Source organism: Microcaecilia unicolor, chromosome 7 (assembly GCF_901765095.1).
Source record: "Microcaecilia unicolor chromosome 7, aMicUni1.1, whole genome shotgun sequence".
Lineage (NCBI taxonomy): Eukaryota > Metazoa > Chordata > Amphibia > Gymnophiona > Siphonopidae > Microcaecilia > Microcaecilia unicolor.
Genome location: NC_044037.1, coordinates 107,786,293 through 107,806,043, shown reverse-complemented (window position 1 = coordinate 107,806,043; position 19,751 = coordinate 107,786,293).

Here is a 19,751-nt window from a genome sequence, read left to right as displayed (position 1 = left end):
CCACAATAGCCACACCCCTTATATCAGCCGTGGCACATATAAGCAGTATCATTAAAAATACTATACCAGTATAGGAGCAAAAAATAACTTGTGATTTTTTTTTTCATTATGAATAATTTCTATAAGCTGTTACAGCTCTAGTTTACCCAGTGCAAAGTAAGACAGCAGATGTAAATTCTCAAATTGGACATCTTCCAAACACTAAAATGAAAATAAAATGATTTTTTCTACCTTTGTTGTCTGGTGACTGTTTTTCTGAACATGTTGGTCCCAGTCTCTGATTCTGAAGCTCTTTATCTGATCCCTTAACTCCATTTCCAGGGCTTCCTTTCCATTTATTTCTTTACTTTCCTCCTTCTTTTCTTGCCCTACATCCATAGGTAAAAGCTGGGTCCTCTGCGAACTTGACTGGAGGAGCTATATAGAGTGGATCGAGCGTTTGCCTGTCATACATGTGCAGATTTTCTCCTCTTTTCCCTTTCCCTCACCTTGTCAGTATGCATCTCCTTCCTCTCTCCATCACGTCCAGCATTTTTCCTCTCCCCCTCCATCCATGTCCAAAATTTCTCCTCTCGCCCCTAAATCCATGTGCATCTCCTCCTCTGTCTTCCCTCCCCTCCATTCATGTCCAGCATTTCTCCTCTCCCCCTCCACTCCATCCATGTGCATCTACGTCCTCTGTCTTCCCTCACCTCCATCCATGCCCAGTATTTCTCCTCTCTCCCTTCCCCTCCAACCGTGTGCATCTCTTTCCTTCCCTCCAATATTTCTTCTCTCTTCCCTGCCCTGTCCAGCATTTCTCCTCTCCCCCTCCATCCAAGTGCATCTCCTTCCTGTCTTCCCTTCACTCCATCCATGTCTACCATTTCTCCTGCCCTTCCCTCCATGTCCAGAAACTCTGGTCTCTTCCCTGCCCTCTCTTCCCATCCATGTCCAGATTCTCCTCTGCCCTCCTATCTGTGTCCAGCGATTCTCCTCTCTCCCCTGCCCTCCATGTCTAGCGATTCTCCTCTGCCCTCTCCTCCTATCTATGTCCAGCGATTTCTCCTCTCTTCTCTCCCCTGCCCTCCCCTCCCTGTCCAGCAATTCTCCTCTCTCCCCTATCCTCCATGTCCAGCAATTCTCCACTGCCCTCCCCTCCCTGTCCAGCGATTCTCCTTATTTGGGACCCCTTGCTAAATTCTCTCACTTCCAGACTCCAAAATGCTTTTCTGAATGTGCTTGAAACTTAGCCCTCTCTCCCCCCCCCCCCCCCCCCCCCCCACCATGGAAGGGGCCAGGATCTTTTCTTCCTTTGAGTTGGACTGACATTTGATTTTTATTTAGTTTCTGGATTTGCAGAAAACTAATACCTATTTCCTTCAGTTGGTGTATGTTATTGGGAGGTAGGGAAGGTGGGTAGTGGTTAGGCAAGGTAGAGATTAGGAGGTGAGAGGGGTAGCTGGGGAGGGGCAATAACCATTATAACTTTTCGAGTGTACTTTTTCTTGTTTGCATTATTTTAAGAATATATTTGTACTATGTTATTGCTTCATACTAAAGTTTTAATAAAGATGATTGTTACATAAAAATGCATAGACCAGACTCAACCCTTACTCCCACCAACCCCATAAAATGCCCTGGTAGCCTAGTAGGCCCAGGTCAGAGATCTCCCTTGATACTCCTAATCCCTCTTCCAACCACCTCGACACTCCTGATCACCTTCCCTAACCGACCCCCCCCCCCCCAACATCTAGTCCCAGGAATAATTGCCTTATTTGGAAGACTGATCCTGTGCAATGGGTCCTGACATCATCATTTTCCAATGTAGTAGTACAGAGGCAAATCATAGATGGGCCTGGTGGGTGTTGTGGGAGTTTGTGGTGTATTGGGACCCCAGAGTATTTTTTGTGGGGTGCAGGGGTTGGAAGTGCAAGGAAGCCACTTGGACTACAAGAGATATCTTCTGGGTGGGGATTTGGGGTCCAGGGGCCACTGGGCCACTCTGTTTTTTTTTTTTTTTGGACTCATTGGTCTGAAGGCCCACTTGGGCAACCAGGGATCTTGAATCAGCGGAGATATACTGTCATACTTTACCTCAGATGACCCTTTGCTCCCACACTGCATTTTTACTCCAGCCCTGAACTGATGTGAAGATCTAGGATTAAGGGAAGAGTAAATCTTGTGCTATGTTCAGCACAGTTTTTCCCACCTGGAGCAATTTCATTGATCCATTTGCATGTGATTTGCATTCCCACTGCACTATCCTTTAGCACTGTGATTTTATTTGAGATCTTCTTGCATCAGAAGTCTTTCTGAATTGTGTGTAAGTTTAGCAAAGGAAAATCACAAGTAAAGTGTTGCGCTAAAGCATAGTGTAGTTTACTGCATCAGCCTGCAAGATAGACAGAAAAGAGCTCTTCTTTTTGGATACTACAAACCAAAGGGAGGATCTCCCCCTTCCTCTTTAGGACCCTGGCACTGGTACTACTGCATTGTCGCCTGTACTGCTACCTGCTTTTCTGAAGTATTGTAGCAGGAAACCAAGAACACTTCTGGTGGTTGGGAGGGAGGCGGGGCTGGTGGTTGGGAGGCAAGGATATTGCTGGGCAGACTTATACGGTCTGTGCCCTGAAAATGACAGATACAAATCAAGGTAAGGTATACACAAAAAGTAGCACATATAAGTTTATCTTGTTGGGCAGACTGGATGGACCATGCAGGTCTTTTTCTGCCATCATCTACTATGTTACTATGTTACTGTAATGGGGCCAGCAGTTCTGGGGCATAATTATGTATGATAGTATAGCAAAGCATTTTTTCTTCTATTCTGCATAAACTGGCCCCATCTGGAAGGTACTGTATATACAGAAAATCACTTAGCAATTACTCTGGACTCATTTGGCTAGGAGATATGACCAGTACCTAAATGTGGCCCTTGGGTTCTTGGCTGTCTACCAATGAAAGGAACTATTCCAAAGTGTAAATTTTTATTATTATAGATATAAAAATAATAATTAGCAATATGGCAAGCAAAATGCAAAAATATGTACTGTACACACTACCAAAAATATGATTATTACACCAATAGATATATGAATATATGTATGTAAATATATATATAACTACACAACTATAATATATCCTGAAAAGAGATTAACAACTTAGCAGCAAGGTTAGATTAATGACCACAGGTCCTGAGACAACCAATCTTTCACAGGCAAAACCCAAAACTAACTAAAACCTGCGCCATAAGAGGAAAAGTCTTGTATCTCACCCTTGTAGTACACAGGTTTGGGGTCCAGATGGGGTAATGATTTGGCTCCTCTCTAGGCTCCAGCAGAATCCTCCTGCAAGCCTATTCAATCAGGTATTAGTCTGGTGTCCTTGCACAGTGAGCAACTGGTTACAGTCTTTTGGGGAAAGGCACAGAGCTGCTTCTGAACTTGATCTTGTGCAGTGCTCCGCACAGAGATACAGTTCACAGGAGTTTGGCCGAATCAGTCTCTATCTCCTATGAGAGAGATCTGTACACCATGAAATCTTCTTCTCTTCTCATTTTCTTTCTCTCTTCCATCTCCAGCATTGGCACTGCCCTCTGGGTACAGGAGGGTGACACACATGGATCAATCACTAACTATAGTCACGATGATGAGCGGCCTTAAAGACCAGGGGCGTAGCTATGGGTGGGCCTGGGTGGGCCCAGGCCCACCCAATTTCAGCTCAGGCCCACCCACCCAGCTGATCTCTCCAGACTCGCAGCAGTGGCGAACTGGCGGGCGGCGGCACTAAAAGCATAAAGCAGCGAAGCTCTTCGATTCCGTCCTTCACTTTCCATTTCCTGCCCTCTCAGCGTCCTGCCTTCCTCTGATGTCATTTCCTTTCGGGCGGGCGGGCGGGATGCTGAGAGGGCAGGAAACGGAAAGTGAAGGACGGAATCGAAGAGCTTCGGTGCTTTATGCTTTTAGTGCCGATGCTCGCCAGTTCGCTGCTGCGAATACAGAAGGAAGCCATTTAAAATCTCTGTTTCTACTCCCCTGCGCAGCCGTCGCCATTCACTTAAAACACAGCAAGCAAACCAGTGAGCTGCTGTGCTGCCTGCATCCACATTGTCTTCTTTATTCAGCAGAGGGTGGTGAGCAGAGGGAAGGATGGGACTGGGAGGGGTAGTGAGCTGAGGGAAGGAGCAGAAGATGGATGGGACTGGGAGGGTTGGTGAGCAGAGGGAAGAATGGGTCTGGGAAGGGTGGTGAGCAGAAGGAAGGAGCAGGAGATAGATGGGACTGGGAGGGGTGGTAAGTACAGAGTATGGGGAATGGGGGACTAATGAAGTGGGTGAAAGATGGGGGAGGAATTTAGGAGACTGGGTAAGGGAGAGACAGAGGGGGGAATGGGAGTGCTGGAGAGGGAATGAGAGGGAGATGGTCAAAGGGGAGAGAGGAGCATCGATGGGCATGGATGGGAGGACAAGGACCAGGGAGAGAGGAGAAATTGCTGGACATGGAGGGGAGGGCAGGAGAGAGAGGAGAATTTCTGGATATGGATGGATGGAGGGGGGCAGGGGAGAGAGGAGAATTGCTGGATATGGATGGCTAGATGGATGGAGAGCAGGGGAGTTGCTGGACATGGGTGGATAGAGGGGAGGGCAGGGGAGAGGACAGTTGCTGGACATGGATGGAGGGAAGGGCAGTGCAGAGAGGATGGTTGCTAGACATGGGTGGATGGAGGGGAGGGCAGGGAGAGAATTGTTGGACATGAATGGATGGGAAGGAAGGGAAGACAGGAAGGAGATGCACATGGATGGAGGGGAAAAAGAAGAAATTCTAGACATGGATGGAGGGGAAGGGAGAGAGAAGAAATGCTGACATGGATGGAGGGGAGGGAAGAGAGAGGAAGGATATATGAGGGAAAAGCAAGAGAGGAGAAAAACAGCACATGGATGGAGAAAATAGGCAGAAGCTGGATCCACTGGACAGTCAAGTCTGCGGAGGACCCAGCTTTTCCTTACGGATGTAGAGCAAGAAATGAAGAAGAAAGGAGGAAAGTAAAGAAATAAATGGAAAGGAAGCCCTGGAAACAGAGTTAAGAGGACAGATAGCAGCAGAATCAGATACTGGGCCAGCATGATCAGAAAAACAAAGTCACCAGACAACAAAGGTAGAAAAAAATCATTTTATTTTCATTATAATGTTTGGAATATGTCCACTTTGAGAATCAGGTGCTCAACATTAAAAGTTTATATTTATTTATTTACTTATTTATGGCATATTATCCCACATTAAACATGAATTAGATTGGAACCTGGGATCATTTAATTTTTTTTCCTGGAGAGAGTAATGCATTGTCTCCCCCCCCCCCCCCCAGGCTCTTTCCCCGGCTATAGCCAGCTCTGCAATTTTGAGGGGAGGTGGACGAGGGGGCACAGAGGTGGACCGGGGAGAGAGCCCGTTGTTAAACATTTACCAGCAAACCACTGTCTAGTGCCCACTCATCCAACCTGTTGGCCCATCCAAAAATTGACTTCTGGCTACGCCACTGTTATAGACTTCCAGCTAGAACATCTTATCAGAAGTAGGCTGGAAGTGCCAAACTCCCCTCCATGGTTCACAGATCTTACGAGAGATACTATTCCTGAGAAATGCACTCCTCCACATCTTCCCAGGAGATAAACTGAAGAAAAGTTGCAGTACAACATATCCTTGGATGAAGTCAGTAGCACAGCTGCGCCAAGAAGTAATTTTCTCTGTAAAAAAGCTGGTTCATGTATTCAGGCTTACAGAATCCATATTGGTTCAAAAAAAGATGGTTCAGGCCTAGCCAGGCCTCAGATCAGCAAAGGTGAGACAGCAGGAAAAACCCCTACAATACCAGACATCTAGTTCAACGCATATCACAAATACGAGATTAGCAAGGTACAACTCAGCAAATATACACAGTTAAAACAAATAGGTCACAAGCAATGAGTCTTTATCCAGGGCCCGAGGGTGGGACAATGAGAATGAACGAATCAGGAAGAGCTTCTGTTCTGCTAGAGACGTCGGGGGAACTCGGGAGGGGAGGAGCGCTTTCAGTGACGCTGCTGTGCTGGATTCCGGCGACAGAGGTAAATTTAAAAGAAAAATTATCTTTCCTTGGTTGTGGGGGAGAAGAGGATGGCAGGAGAGGGCAGGGGGGACAGGAGGGTCGCTGGACATGGGTGGATGGCAGGGGAGGGGGGTTTCTGGACATAGGTGGATGGCAGGGTCGCTGGACATGGGTGGATGGCAGGGGAGGGGGGGTTTCTGGACATAGGTGGATGGCAGGGGAGGGCAGAGGGGACAGGGGGGTTTCTGCACATAGGTGGATGGCAGGGGAGGGCAGGGGGGACAGGAGGGTCGCTGGACATAGGTAGATGGCAGGGGAGGGGGGTTTCTGGACATAGGTGGATGGCAGGGGAGGGCAGAGGGGACAGGAGGGTCGCTGGACATGGGTGGATGGAGAAGAGAGAAGAAATGCTGGACATGGATGGAGGCGAGGGAAGAGTGAGGAAGGAGATGAGGTGAGGGAAAAGGAAGAGAGGAGAAAAAGTGCACATGGATATAGAAAATAGGCAGAAGCTGGATCCACTGGACAGTCAAGTCTGCGGAGGACCCAGCTTTTACTTACGGATGTAGGCAAGAAATGAAGAAGAAAGGCAGAAAGTAAAGAAATAAATGGAAAGGAAGCCCTGGAAACGGAGTTAAGAGGACAGATAGCAGCACAATCGGATACTGAGCCATCATGATCAGAAAAACAAAGTCACCAGACAACAAAGGTAGAAAAAACTATTTTATTCAGGATTTATTAATTGGAATATGTCAGTTTTTGAAAATGTGCATCTGTGATATTTTCTTGTAAGTTTCAATTTTTGTAGTATTGCTGCATGCTAAGTCTGACTTCTTGAGGTAACTTTCCAGTTCAGTATTTTGCCTTCATGTGTTTTTCAGGTGTGATCAAGGAAGGTGCAGTATTCTGCTAGCATATAGTTTGCAGCCATTTTTGTTTTTTTTTTACTAGGTTCTGCACTGATGTTTTAGAGCCCGGTGTAATTACAGTTGGCTTTCCATGCCACTCATAAGGTTGTAGCTCGTCCTGTCCTTGGAATTAGTGCTGTTTATGGTTTCATGAAAGCATTTTGCTTATTATTTCAATCAGTTTTTTTGTACAAGTTTAGCGTCATTTGTCTTTATTTGAAATTTCATAAATAAAATTTTTTTCTAAAAATGGAATAATTTTATCAATGGGGTGGGGCTAGGGTGGGGGTGGAGCCAGGCTGGGCGGGGCTATGGTAGGGCGGGGCTAGGATGGGGCTAGGATGGGGCCCCACCAAATTGGTCTGCATAGGGCCCCGCACTTGCTAAGACCGGCCCTGTCTTTATCCTATAACATAGTTCTGAAATAAAATTGTCTTTAACAACTTCCTAAATTGTTTATAGATAAAACCCACTGCCATCACTGGGGACCAAACTACCAAAGCTACTCCCAACCAGGATAACTGTTGCCAATGTCTCCCCTTTATTCACCATGGGGAAGAGATCCTGTCTGAGTCTCATTTTGAGTCATGAAAGGAATGTTCCTCACCAGGTCATTTGCCCTTCTGCATGGGGATATTTTTAAAATGCTTGGTGGGCCAGGCTTCCTGAGATCACTTTCTGAAATCCCTTCCTTGAGTAACATCCTTCAGAGGTGTCTAGGCAATCCCTTGACAACATTGGCTAGGACTTAACTAAATAAACAACTGCCCCTTAAAGGGTAGTCTACTGAGGCAGATTGCTGATGCTCCAACTGCTGATCAGCATCTTAGCCAAAGATACTATCGCCCCATGTTAACTCAGGCTATCACTCTGATCAGTAACTAGATTTGACCATACTGAGCATCTGCGAGAAACACTACTGCAGATTTCCACATGAGTCCTCGTAACAATCCTTCAGCCTGTATCTGTTGAAGCCCAAGCAGCAGTGCCCATTCAACATAGCCCTCATAAATGGCTAAGTGGGGGGCAAGCCCTGCTCCCTCAAAGATCCACAAACAGGGCCTCTTTTCTTCCATCATGGAAGTCTCTGAGGGATGCCCTCAGTGGTGTGCTGGTAAATGTTTAACAACAGGCTCTCTCCCCGGTCCACCTCTGTGCCCCCCCCCCCCCCGTCCACCTCCCCTCAAAATTGCAGAGCTGGCTATAGCCGGGGAAAGAGCCTTGGGGGGGGGGGGGGGGGAGGCAATGCATTACTCTCTCCAGGAAAAAAAATTAAATGATCCCAGGTTCCAATCTAATTCATGTTTAATGTGGGATAATATGCCATAAATAAGTAAATAAATAAATATAAACTTTTAATGTTGAGCACCTGATTCTCAAAGTGGACATATTCCAAACATTATAATGAAAATAAAATGATTTTTTTCTACCTTTGTTGTCTGGTGACTTTGTTTTTCTGATCATGCTGGCCCAGTATCTGATTCTGCTGCTATCTGTCCTCTTAACTCTGTTTCCAGGGCTTCCTTTCCATTTATTTCTTTACTTTCCTCCTTTCTTCTTCATTTCTTGCTCTACATCCGTAAGGAAAAGCTGGGTCCTCCGCAGACTTGACTGTCCAGTGGATCCAGCTTCTGCCTATTTTCTCCATCCATGTGCTGTTTTTCTCCTCTCTTGCTTTTCCCTCATATATCCTTCCTCTCTCTTCCCTCCCCTCCATCCATGTCAGCATTTCTTCTCTCTCCCTTCCCCTCCATCCATGTCCAGAATTTCTTCTTTCTCCCCTCCATCCATGTGCATCTCCTTCCTGTCTTCCCTTCCTTCCCCTCCATTCATGTCCAACAATTCTCTCCCTGCCCTCCCCTCCATCCACCCATGTCTAGCAACCATCCTCTCTGCACTGCCCTTCCCTCCATCCATGTCCAGCAACTGTCCTCTCCCCTGCCCTCCCCTCTATCCACCCATGTCCAGCAACTCCCCTGCTCTCCATCCATCTAGCCATCCATATCCAGCAATTCTCCTCTCTCCCCTGCCCCCCTCCATCCATCCATATCCAGAAATTCTCCTCTCTCTCCTGCCCTCCCCTCCATGTCCAGCAATTTCTCCTCTCTCCCTGGTCCTTGTCCTCCCATCCATGCCCATCGATGCTCCTCTCTCCCCTTTGACCATCTCCCTCTCATTCCCTCTCCAGCACTCCCATTCCCCCCTCTGTCTCTCCCTTACCCAGTCTCCTAAATTCCTCCCCATCTTTCACCCACTTCATTAGTCCCCCATTCCCCATACTCTGTACTTACCACCCCTCCCAGTCCCATCTATCTCCTGCTCCTTCCTTCTGCTCACCACCCTTCCCAGACCCATCCTTCCCTCTGCTCACCAACCCTCCCAGTCCCATCCATCTTCTGCTCCTTCCCTCAGCTCACTACCCCTCCCAGTCCCATCCTTCCCTCTGCTCACCACCCTCTGCTGAATAAAGAAGACAATGTGGATGCAGGCAGCACAGCAGCTCACTGGTTTGCTTGCTGTGTTTTAAGTGAATGGCGACGGCTGCGCAGGGGAGTAGAAACAGAGATTTTAAATGTCTTCCTTCTGTATTCGCAGCAGCGAACTGGCGAGCATCGGCACTAAAAGCATAAAGCACCGAAGCTCTTCGATTCCGTCCTTCACTTTCCGTTTCCTGCCCTCTCAGCATCCCGCCCGCCCGCCCGAAAGGAAATGACATCAGAGGAAGGCAGGACGCTGAGAGGGCAGGAAACGGAAAGCGAAGGACGGAATCGAAGAGCTTCGCTGCTTTATGCTTTTAGTGCCGCCGCCCGCCAGTTCGCCACTGCTGCGAGTCTGGAGAGATCAGCTGGGTGGGCGGGCCTGAGCTGAAATTGGGTGGGCCTGGGCCCACCCAGGCCCACCCATAGCTACGCCCTTGGAGTATTCTCTTGCTCTTCCTTGCTCTATTGATATTATTTTTTCTGGCCTTTTCAATTTCTTTTTGCCTAGTACTTGGATCAAATGTTGTGTTGTGGACAAATTTAAAATGGAAAGATTTCTGTTTATTGCCTATTGTCATGAATTTACAGATATTACCTAAACATTTATATGTGAATGTAAATGTTAAAATCAATAAATATATTGAATATAAAAAGGTACTCTATAGGCCATTGGGAACCAGTGTTCAGAATGAAAAAGTGCGGAGATGTGATCAAACTTTCCTTGTCTGAAGAGACGTTTTATAGCCGTCTTTTGAATTAATTGTAATATATGGAGCTGAATAGAAGGAAGTCCCAAATAAAGTGAATTACAGTAGTTTAATTTAGTAATTACAAGGGCAAGGAGAAGAAGATGAAGAGTGGAGTAATCAAGGAAATGGTGAACTGAACAGATTTGTCGGACAAAGAGCTAGAAACAACAGAGAAATTGTAAGCCTGAAAGGTCAAAGAATTATCCAGCGTGACACCCAGAATTTTTATGGAATACTTATAATGATGGATGCAATGGAAAAGGAGAGGATGGGCACTGACCACAATGAAAAAAGACAGTGGCTTCTGATTTGATTGTATTTAATTGCAATTGGTTCTAGAGAAGCCATTCTATGATTTTGTCCAGCTTAACTAGGGTCCTTGCTCCTTGAAATCTCACATCTGGCACCGCTCAGGCTTCCTGGATCATATCATGGACTGCCTGGTGAAATGAAAATGACTTTGCTTAGCAAGGAAGTGACATTGATGATGGATCCAATGGCAGTGCAAAGCTGAAGTTCCAGCGAACCTACCATAAATAAACCGATTACTCTGAGCATAAACGGTCCAAGCTGCTCAATCAAGGTCTGCAAGTAAGCATAGGAGATGGTGATATCTTAAGAACTGCTGAAAGAAAGAAAGCTGTGGATCTCTGTGAATTTGCATTTTTAGAAGCAGACCACACAATTCAAGTGGAGAAAACATGGCATCAGTCAAGAGCAGTGTGAGACTTGAGCAGGATGCAGAGATAAGCAGCCAAGAGTCAGAGCTGCTATGAGGAATTGTGGTGCTCAAGAGAAGAGCAAAACAGCTGGCTGAATGATAACAAGCGTAACATTGCAAAACTGAAAGGCTGTCAAAAAACCTAATTTCCAAACTTTGGGCAGATGTTATACAGATCGGGAGGAGAGTGCAAGACACAGAGATGGAGATTGAAGAGTACAGCAATGAACTGATAGCATTACAAAAGCAGGTGGAAGCAGGGCTTAATTTCTGGGGACAGGGCCTGGAACACAGGTCCACTACTTCTTTTAAGACTCCAGAGAAGCAACAATGTTCCATTCCAGACAGCCTGCAGGAAAGAGAAGGGGAGTGAGTGAGCCTGGAACAGAGCAGAGAAGAACAGTCATTCTGCTCTCTAATCTAACCCTTCTTCTCCTATTGCTTTTGCCTCAATCCACCTGCTCCCTCTCACACCTCCACAATTCCACTTCCTTTTTACCTTCAAATTAAGCCCTGGGTGGAAGTATTAGAGAAGAAGAAATATGAATCAAATGAGACACTACAAGACTTTGAGACTAGATCTAGGAGCCAAAATAAATCTTGGCAGGGCATGCACAAAGCACTGAAATTTGATTACTGAATGGCAGTAGTGGAAAAATTGAGGAGGGACATACTGTTACAGGAGAAGAGTCCATAGAGGATATTGAAATTGAGATTAAATGGGTGCATCGTTTCTTGGAACCTCCCCAGGCAAAGCAAATTAGAGATATTTGCTTTGGCAGGAATGGTACAGTATAGGGGGTGTAGTGCTTCAGTGTGCAAAGGAAGAGCGGGACTTGGGGGTGATTGTGTCTGACGACGTTAAAACTTTCAAACAGGTAGAAAAAGCGATGGCCAAAGCCAGAAGGATGCTTGGGTGCATAAAGAGAGGCATGACCAGCAGGAAAAAGGAGGTGATAGTGCCGTTGTATAAGTCTCTAGTGAGGCCTCATTTGGCGTACTGCGTGCAATTCTGGGGACCGCACATATGGAAAGATATAAACAGGATGGAGTCGGTCCAGAGGGCGGCTACAAAATTAGTAAGTGGTCTTGAATGCAAAAATTATAGGGTCAGGCTTATGAACCTCAACATGTATACGTTGGAAGAGAGAAGGGAGAGAGGAGACATGATAGAAACGTTTAAATATCTCAAGGGCATTTATGTACAGGAAGAGAGCCTTTTTCAAATGAAGGAGAGCTCTGGAATGAGGGGGCATATGACAAAGTTACGAGGGAATAGGCTTAGGAGTAACCTAAGGAAGTATTATTTCACAGAAAGGGTGGTGGAGGCATGGAATAGCCTCCCGGTGGAGGTGATGGAGTCGAGGACTGTTCCAGAATTTAAAAAGGCATGGGATAAGCATGTGGGATCGCTTAGGAACAGGAAGAATTAAGGGTTACAGAGGATGGGCAGACTGGATGGGTCATGTGGCCTTTATCTGCCGTCATGTTTCTATGTTTCTATATTGTTGCAGTCTGTCATCAATGTTAAGAACTGAATCATTTTGAAAGCTAGAAGCCTGGGGTCCCTTGTGTAGGCAGGTAATTCAACTGAGGTATTTTGCAGATCTAGCTTCAGCAGCTCTTAACACATCAGAAAAATCCCAGAAAGTCACCTATAAATTGAGAGCAGAGAAGATTTGCTACAGGTGGACTTTTCCATTTGGATTCTCTCCATCACCAATAGAAGGCGTGACTACAAGAGTAACCTCAACAATTTAGGTGTTACACACATTGAAGAAGGCAGGGATATCTTGCATTCCAGAGGTCAAAGCCATGATGTAGAACAGTGTTTCCCAACTTCTTCAAGCCAAGTATCCCCTAATTAAAACAAACTTCAACCCAGTACACTCAAGCTCCAATCGGCTCTGGCATATGTGCATTCCAAAACCTGACATATCTAATATAATAATTTGCACCTCCAACATTCTGAAGCTGACTCCGTGGCAGCTTGGAAGTGAAGCCATGAAGCCCTGAAGTGTTCATACGCTTCGTAATCACTCCGCCCATGGTAACGCGACGTCAGAAGAATCCCTCCCTCCCTCTGATTTCCAGAGCCCCCGCCCTCCGATTTCCAGGCTCCCCCTCCGAGTTCCTAACCCCTGGACCCCCCTGCCACGACCCTCTCGAGCCCCCCTTCCCGCCGACAACCCTCCCCCGCCGCCGTTGTGTACCTGTGCTGGCGGGGGACCCCAACCCCTGCCAGCCAAAGTGCTCTTCTCGGCCGCGTGACGTGGACGAATGATCTGATCAAGTTGGAATCTGTTTGTGTGTGTGGGTCTGACGTCCTGTGGAGGGGAGGAGGCCTGGAACTCGGAGGGAGAAAGGGGGCCTGGAAGGAAGGAAGGAGGGAGGGAGGGGGCCTGGAACTCAGGGGAGGGAGGAAGGGTGTCAAACTTGGTGGAGGAGAGGGGTTTGGAACTCTGGGGAGGGGACGAGAGGGGAGGAGGGAGGGAATGCACCACCTGTAGAAAAAATAGAAAAAAAAAAAGCAGGGGGACGACCCTGGAACTCAGAGGGAGGGAGGGGGAGTGATGACGACGACCCTGGAACACAGAGGAAGGGGTGACACTGGAACTGGGAGGGAGGGGGGGAGGGGGGCCTTGGCACACACTCTCACTCTCACACACACACTCTCTCTCTCACAGACACACTCGCACCCAGTCTCAATCTCTCTGTCACACACACACCCGCACATTCACTCTCTCTCTCTCACACAGTCACTCTCACACATACTCTCTCAAAAATACACACTCCGTGGAAAACTTTGCTAGCGCCCGTTTTATTTGTGTCAGAAACGGGCCTGTTTTACTAGTTCTAATCATAAAATAGAACATAAAATTACTTTTTTCTACCTTTCTTGTCTGGTTATGTTGGTCCTGTTCCTAGAAGGCTTATGATCACAGTTTGCAGTTGAGACAATGGAGTTGCCTAAAACCACAAGGAGTGCTAGTGAGGTTCAAACACTGGTCTTGTTAGCATATAGCTTTCTGATTTAACCACTAGGCTACTCCTCCATTCCCGCCAGAAGTTCATGACATTGTATGACTCACTTTCTCTAAGCAAACTTTTCCAAGGCAACCTGTTTCCTCTTTGGAAGTGCTGTTGGCAGGCTGCATTCCTACAAAGAAACCTTTTCCGAGCCAGATTTTGGCCTATGAGCTGTATCATGGACAACCCTGGTTTAAAGCTTTGTTTAAAAAATGAAATGGTCTTACTTTTTGTAGTTGTGTAAAAAGAAAAACAAAACCTGCTGAGGAAAAGGAGCAACTCTCTAGATCGTAGGTGATTTTTGTTTGATATACTGCAAATAAAATTAACATTTGAATGTGTACAAATTCAATAAAAAATCATGAGGCAAGAGGGAGAGAAACAAGGAGGTGGCCTAAGGGCCCTGTTTAGGTGCGCTAGCGTTTTTAGTGTGTGCTAAAAGCTAGAGACACCCATGAGGGTCTTTTACTAAGCAGTGGTAAGCCCAATGTTGGCTTACAGCTCGCTAATAGGAAGTACTGCCAGGCTATTGCAGTAGCCCAGCAGTAGCTCCCACCCCCAGTGTGCGCCACTTTGTAGCGCTGGTGTTTACCTGGCAGTGATCGGGCAGTGCTGCGCACCGCCCGGTTACTGCTGAGTTAGCATGGGAGCCCTTACTGCCACCTCAAAGGGTGGCAGTATGTGTTCCCCCCAAAATGGCCGTGCAGCAAGTGCTTCACTTGCCACATGGCCATTTCTTTTTTTAAAAACCCAGCCTTTTACCTGCTGCAGTAAAAAAGGGGTCTTAGCATGCATCAAAAACGCACGCTGATGCCAGCACAGGCCCCCTTTTGCTGTAGCTTAGTAAAAGGACCCCTTATATTCCTATGGGTGTCTCTAGCATTAGCACACACTAAAAATGCTAACGTGTCTATAGCGTGGCTTAATGAAAAGGCTCTAGGTTACATAAAAACTTCTGGTCATAAAACGATTTAATAATAAACACATATAGCGGAGATCACGTGATGCGTCGAGGTGAGCAGACGTGAAAAGCTCGCCTCTTAGGCCCTCACCCTTTCTCCGGCGACAAAAACCGACGGAACATCCCCAGAACAACCCCAAATCCATCTCGGGGAGCGGACGGGTGCATGGACCACTTCATCACGCGATCACCAGCAACCATGCCGACGAAAGGAGCCAAAAAAGAGGTAGAGAAGCCTCGTGCGACCGACAACAAGATGGCGGCGAGCCCCGCACTAGAGCCACAGACGCTGATGTTCTCCGACCCCCAAATACAACAGCTAACGGAGGCGGTTCGGCTAGCGATGGACCCGCAACTTCAACAGATTATGAGTCAGCTATCATCGGTAGAATCTTTATTGGAGGACACGACACGCCGAACTGGCGAGCTAGAGCAACGCGTGTCAACGCTGGAAGATGAAGGGCCCAGAACAGCGGTACAAATAAAAGAGCTGCAACAATTAACACAAAAACAAGCGCAGCTACTCGACGATTTAGAGAACCGCTCGAGGAGAGCAAATTTACGCATTATAGGTATACCAGAGACAGTGCCGGAACACCTATTAGCAAACAACTTAGAAAAATGGCTGAAAGACCAATTCACCCTCTCAGACAACGTGGAACCGCTATGTTTAGAGTGGGTGCACCGCGTGGGACGTCGGACGGACAACACGCAAAGGCCGAGAGTAGTAATGCTCAAGGTCCATAACTTTATCCACAAAGTGGAAATATTGTGAGGGGCCCGATTAAATAGAGAAAATCTCCAGTTTGAAGGCTCCCAGGTAAAGATATTCCAAGATTTTTCTCAAGCCTTGCAGGAGCGAAGGAGAGCCTATGGACCAGTGTGTAAGACGCTCTCGGAGGCCAAGCAGAAATTTATGTTGATTTACCTGGCCACATTGAAAATCCACCACCAAGGTAAATGGCGCAATTTTCAAACCCCATCAGCAGCACAACAGTGGATGACAGAGACACAGATAAAATGATGAAACGTGAAGCACGCTGCCAAACACTAAAAAGGAAAATCAAAACATGGCCTGCAACCTCAGGAAAAACACAGTTGGGATGTACAACACTGAACATACTGAGATAAGTAACGAGCTGGGGGAGGGGTGGGGACCATCCATCATTGATCTCACTCTATTTTCCCTTCCATTAGGAGAGGGCAGATAGAATAGGGAGGGAGAAGAGAAGGGGGGGGGGGGGGGGTTGAAGATGGGGATTGGGACAGGGTTGGGAGGGATTAATATGAAACAAGGAAAGGAGTGGAATCAGTTTAAATTGCAGAAGCCATGGTCAAAGAAGGGCAAGTTACACTTAGCCGGAAGAGGGGGAGGAGAGAGAACTACCCATACCAATGCTTCGGGTGAGGCTGGGCACCCGAGGCACAAGGACAAACAAAACACACTGACAGAAATCCCGAAAGCAAATATAACACACTAACTCCACTAAGTTCGCCACCTGGAACGTAGGAGGCATTGCAACTCCCATTAAACGCACCAAGATATTAGCAGCCTTGAGGAGACATAAGGTCGATATCTGCTGCTTGCAAGAAACTAGGCTAACCATAGAGGAACATTTAAAGCTTAAGAGGCAGTGGGTGGGTGAAGTACATGTGGCCTCCTCAGGAAACCGTAAAACAGGGGTAGTGCTACTGATTCGCAAGGGATTGACCTCCAGATCCGAACTGGTAAAAGCAGATCCGCAGGGACATTATGTTCTTGTGCGGCTGTGGTTGCAACACCGGAAGTTCTTGATCTTAGGAGTATATGGGCCTAATACATATAACAAACAGTTTCAGGCAAAAATCACGCAATTATGCCTCCCCTTCCGCACACAACATCTAATGGTGATGGGAGATTTCAATTTAGTAGCGGACCCTCAATGTGATTGCTATGAACCCAAAGCAGCACACGAAAGGGGACCTAGGTCCCAGGGCCTGACCTCCTTTCAACGCACATTAAATTTAGTAGATGCATGGCGCTGTCTACACCCCGATGAGCGAGATTACACACACTGCTCAAGAGCGCACGGAACATTCGCCAGGTTAGATTACATTCTGATAGAGCAGACTGCGTTCTCATGGGTAACTTCTGCAACAATTGGCCCAGAGGAAGTGTCAGACCATTCAATAGTATGGCTGGACTTAGAGGCACCACTGTTCTACCAGCAGCGGAGGGGATGGCGCTTCCCCACTTATTTAGCACACAACAAAGAGTTTCAGGAACATATAAAGCAAAAATGGGAGGACTATGTACATAATAACGAACAGCACAAAGGCCAACCAGACATATTCTGGAATGCAGCCAAAGTAGTCCTCAGAGGGGAAGTGATAGCATATGTCCATGCGAGAAACAGGAAACACACTAATGCCATAGTGAGACTGGAGCAAAATCTGAGGAAGGCTAGAAATCGCTATCTGGTACACCCATCAGTGGACGCTAGAGAGAACATGAAAGCCATACAAGTGACTCTTAACGCCCTTCTACATGAACGTGCGAGTCGTTCCTTGGCCATAGAAATTCAGACTTCATCGCTATGGGAACAGATCTGGCACCATGCTGTCAAACCTGATCAAAGCATGGAGCCCGCGAACACCAATAGAGACACTTAAAGATGAGTCAGGCTACATACACAATAAAAGCGAGAAGATAGCGGAAATACTCACAAAATTTTTTGCTTCTTTATATAGCCCAAGGCAAACCGCCAAGGAATCAGAGATTCAGAACTTTTTAGAGCAAGCGGGCCTTACAAAACTCACAAAAAAAAACAAATAGAGCTAGCGCTACCTCTAACAATAAAAGAAATACAAGCAGTGATTAAAAATATACCAGGGAAAACAGCACCAGGCCCGGATGGGTACACGGGAGAATTTTACAAAATACTACCCAATTCCTTTTACCCGGCAATCTGCGAGTATTATGAACAGGTCATTGAAGACGGCCGTTTTCCTCTACATACCAACACAGCTTTGATAACATTAATATTAAAGCCTGGACGTCAGGGTAACATAACAGATTCATACAGACCCATATCACTACTGAACGTAGATCTGAAAATTTTGGCGAAAGCTCTGGCAAATCGCTTAGTAGACATTTTGCCTAGATTAATTGAAGAAGAGCAAGTGGGCTTTATCAAAAACAGGCAGGCAGCTAAGAATGTCAGGAAATTATTGCTAGCTATGTCAACGTGGCAGCTCTTAGAAATCCCAGCATCCATGTATTCATTAGATGCCACAAAAGCCTTTGACCAAGTAGGATGGGAATACATGTTTGCTGTCCTGAAATATCTGGGATTTGAGGGGAGGTTCTACAAAGCAATAGAGGCACTATACACTAACCCAAGTGCAGAAGTATTAGTGAATGGTGTAAGAGGCCAATCCTTTGAAATTGCAAGAGGCACGAGGCAAGGGTGCCCCCTATCTCCAGCTTTGTTCATCCTAACTTTAGAACCCCTACTAAAAATACTCAAACGAGCAACAGATATACCTGGAGTAAAGGTGGGGAGACAGCTAGTCAAAACGTTTGCTTTTGCGGATGACCTCATGATTATTAAGACACAACCCCGCAGCTCCCTAAAAGGCCTCCTACATCAGATACAGAGCTTTGGAATCCTTTCCGGGTTTACCTTAAATATGAGTAAGTCGCTAGCACTAGACATATACCCAGAAGGGGAGATGCAAGACTCGGAAGATCTTTCGATAACACAAGCGAGAGAGAAGATCAAATATCTAGGCACCCAAATAACAAAAGATCTAGCCACACTTTATCGGGAGAATGTGGGCCCCTTATTGGAGTCTACATGTGTAAAACTAAGACTATGGGAGGCCTACCCACTAACTCTATATTTTCCAAACCCTACCACTCTACCTAAAATCAGAAGATGAACAGACATTGCAAAAATATCTGCAATGATTTCTCTGGAAAGGCCGGAAAGCACGCATACCACTTGCAGTCTTACAGACACCCCGGGAATATGGTGGGCTGGGACTCCTAAATATTAGACTTCTCACAGTAGCAAGCGGAATGAGACATATTGCGGACTGGTATAGAGCTACCGAGGACTTTACAGCAACAAAAATGGAGATGGAATTGATGGGAGAAACACACTTCAGCTGCCGTCTACATGTCGGAGGAGGCACAATGCCTAAGGAGTTGCAGAGAACACATATTCTTCCGACGGCAAGAGCGGTGTGGCAGTGGATATGTAGACATCACCACTTCTCAGGGACGGTCACTCCATTTCTATCGATCTGTGATAACCCTGAATTCCCACCGGGCACGCTTTATCCAGCCTTCCGCCGGTGGCGGAGGGGAGGACTTATGTACATCCTTCAAGCAGTGACAGAAGAGGGACAAGTAAAGACGTTTTCAGAGTTACAAAAACAATTCTCCCTAAAACAGACGGATTATATGCACTATATACAATTAAGACATTATATGCAAAGCCTGCCTTGGGAATGCTTAACCGAAGACACACAGGAGGAATTATCCTCGGCATACTCCTTGCAGTCACAAACTAAAGTCTCACTATCCATGCATCATAGACATTTACGAGACACAACTGAAGAGCCAGATTTCTGGGGACTGACACAGGCATGGAGCACGGAATTGGAAAGATCAGTGACCCCCCAACTATTTCGAGAGTACCTTGTGTCAATACATAAACTGTCTAAAATGACCTCCTACACTGAAATGGAGTACAAATTTGCCATGAGATCCCACATTCCGCCCCGCAGAGCATTTCATATGGGGATCTCACGTGATGGCGCCTGCCCCAAGTGCCACATGGAGGGAGCGCG